Genomic DNA, 3,404 nt, shown 5'->3' on the forward strand with positions numbered 1-3,404 from the left:
GAACAAAGGGCCATGGAGGAGTATGTGGCAGAGGCATTACAGCAAGAGTTCATACGTCCATCCATCTCCCCGGCCGCCTCAAGCTTTTTCTTCGTGGCTAAGAAGGACGGGGGCTTGCGGCCCTGCATTGACTATCGTCACTTGAATTCACAAACCATCAAATTCCGCTATCCCCTTCCTCTGGTCCCTGCCGCTCTGGAACAGCTACGTGGCGCCCGCCTCTTTTCCAAGCTAGACTTGAGAAGTGCCTACAATCTGATACGAATCCGTCATGGCGATGAATGGAAGACTGCCTTCGTGACCCCCTCAGGCCACTACGAGTATCAGGTAATGCCGTTCGGCTTATCCAACGCTCCTGCTGTCTTCCAGAGCTACATGAACGAAGTTCTCCGGCCCTTCCTCAACCGGTTTGTCATTGTGTACATCGACGACATACTAATCTATTCTTCTTCCAGATCTGAGCATCATAATCATGTCCTTCAAGTACTACGAAAGCTACGAGAACACCAACTATACCTCAAATTGGAGAAGTGCGAGTTCCACACTTCAACCGTCCAGTTCCTGGGATACATCATCAGCCAAGAGGGAATCCAAATGGACCCGAGGAAGGTAGACGCCATTCAGGACTGGCCCATGCCAGCCACCATTAAAGAACTCCAGCGCTTCCTAGGATTTGCAAATTTCTACAGACGTTTCATCCAAAACTACAGTCACCTCAGCTCTCCCCTCACATCTGCTCTGAAGGGCCGGCCCAAGTCCCTGTCCTTGACACCCGCAGCCATGGAAGCATTCCAACAACTAAAGGACTCTTTCTCCTCTGCACCTGTTTTAGCTCATCCCAACCCAGAACTTCCGTTCATCGTGGAAGTTGATGCTTCATCTACTGGTGTAGGAGCAGTACTGTCTCAGCGGCAGGGCGAACCCCCCATACTCCATCCATGCGCCTTCTTCTCCAGGAAACTTGCCCCGGCGGAGCAGAATTATGATATTGGAAACCGTGAGCTACTCGCCATCAAGCTAGCCCTTGAGGAATGGAGACACTGGCTGGAGGGGGCTAATCACCAGTTTGAGGTAATTACTGACCACAGAAACCTTGAATACCTTCGTGAAACTAAAAGACTGAATCCAAGACAAGCCCGCTGGGCTCTCTTCTTCACCCGCTTCGACTTCATGGTATCATATCGCCCTGGAAGTAAGAATTGCAGGGCAGATGCCCTCTCCCGAATCCATCATGCTTCCTCGGACGAGGCCGAACCGGTTCCTATCCTCCCTCCAGCTCTCTTCATTAGTCCGATCATCTGGGACCTTGACGACCAGATCAATCAGGAAAACCTTCTCCATCCTGCTCCGCCGGGAGGGCCAGACGGGAGCAAATTCGTCCCTGAACACCTGAGAACCCCCCTTCTGGACTCGGCCCACTCTGTTCCGGGCACTGGACATCCGGGTAGCAAGCGGACCCTCTCACTCCTCCGTCAACGGTACTGGTGGCCCACCATCTCGGAGGACGTCGCAAGGTTCGTCAAAGGATGTTCAGTCTGTGCCATCGTCAATACCCCGAGGAGACTGCCTGAGGGAAAATTATTGCCTCTACCGATTCCGCGTCGTCCATGGTCCCACATCGGAATCGACTTCATGACCGACCTTCCTCCTTCTGATGGTTTCACGTGTGTACTAGTAGTGGTGGATCGTTTCTCAAAGGGCTGCAAGTTAATCCCGCTAGCTGGCCTCCCTACTGCACTCGTGACCGCAGAAGCCCTCTTCCATAATGTCTTCCGGAACTTCGGAATTCCAGAAGACATAGTCTCGGACAGGGGACCCCAGTTCATCTCCAGAGTCTGGCGTGCCTTCTTCCGGCTCCTCGGGGTAACTGTCAGCCTTTCATCAGGATACCATCCACAGACTAATGGCCAAACTGAACGCAAGATCCAAGAGATTGGTCGATATCTGCGGACCTACTGCCACCAGTACCAGGACAGCTGGAACCAATACCTCCCCTGGGCGGAATATGCCCAAAATTCCCTGCGACAGTCCACCACCGGGCTCACCCCATTTCAATGCATACTAGGATACCAGCCACCTCTCTTCCCCTGGTCGGGTGAGCCCTCGGAGGTTCCAGCTGTCGACTTCTGGTTCCATCAGAGCGAGGGGGTATGGGACTCGGCTCACGTTCAACTCCAACAGGCAGTCAGAAGGCACAAAACACAAGCTGACCGTCGAAGACTAAAAACTCCTATTTATCAACCAGGACAGAAGGTTTGGCTCTCTACTAGAAATATTCGACTCAGACAGCCCTGTCGTAAGCTGAATCCTCGGTTCATTGGACCATTCCCCATCGAGAGGCAGTTGAACGAAGTCACCTACAGACTCAAGCTACCCCGACAGTATCGTATATCTCCCTCATTTCATGTTTCGCTGTTAAAACCCTTCATTGAACCGGTCTCCCCTTGTCCCTCAGATGACCCCTCGGTGGATGTACCTCCTCCTCCGGTGCCTGTGGAGGATGAACCCATCTATGGGATCCGGACCATCTTGGACTCTCGGCGGCGAGGTCCCCGACTGGAGTACCTCATCGACTGGGAGGATTACGGACCTGAGGAACGATGCTGGGTACTTCGTGATGACGTCCTAGATCCGACGCTCCTCTCTCTGTTTCACGAGGAACATCCGGATCGTCCTGCACCCAGAGGTCGGGGTAGACCTCGTCGCCGACAACATCCTTCGCAGGCGTCAAGAGCCGCCTCGGGAGGAGGGGGTACTGTCAGGATTCCACCCTCATCCCGTTCAACATCGCCTCCCACTCAATTCCATTCTCCTCCCTCTCATTCAATCACCCGGTCACCTGACTACTAATCACCTTCACCTGAGCCTAATCACCAGCACTCCTTTATAACCCAACATGCATCACTCACCCGTTGTCTGATCTCGTCATTCCATGACTACAGACTCTTCGAGCTCACTTCCGTGTCTTCCCAGATACCCTCCTGAGCTTCCTGAAACTCCATGCGTCATCATCAGCTGTTCACCACCTCCATCGGCGTCTTCATCCGTCACAGAGCAAGCAGGACTCCTCGCCTTTCAGCTAAGATTCTCCATTCACCCCGTGTCTTACAACCTACTTTCCTCTCGACGTCTGCAACAATAAAGCTGCATTTGAAACTCACCCCTCTGTTCCGTGTTTCAATACCTGACAGTAGGTTTGAAGCCCGCAAAAATGAATCTGCTCCAATTAAAATTACTTTTATTTTATATTCATGTTCTTTGTTAAAAGCAATGATGGAAAAAAAAAAGAACATGTTGATGGAGATTTTGCCTTTATCCTAAAATCCTTTAAACTAAGCACTAAACAAAGTACAGTCAGGAGAACAAATTTGCAAAAGTAAATTAATCAATATGGTTTACAGTAT

General features: G+C 51.5%; 1 long non-coding RNA gene across 1 annotated transcript; it reads left to right on the plus strand.

Moving 5' to 3' along the window:
- Positions 1-2,612: 2,612 nt before the first annotated feature.
- LOC144383733 (uncharacterized) lies at positions 2,613-3,160 on the plus strand. The gene is made up of 2 exons (XR_013451139.1): positions 2,613-2,752; positions 2,974-3,160. It is a non-coding gene; the product is annotated as an uncharacterized LOC144383733 (long non-coding RNA).
- Positions 3,161-3,404: the final 244 nt, after the last annotated feature.

The sequence above is a fragment of the Gasterosteus aculeatus genome, chromosome X (genome assembly GCF_964276395.1).
Source record: "Gasterosteus aculeatus chromosome X, fGasAcu3.hap1.1, whole genome shotgun sequence".
NCBI lineage: Eukaryota > Metazoa > Chordata > Actinopteri > Perciformes > Gasterosteidae > Gasterosteus > Gasterosteus aculeatus.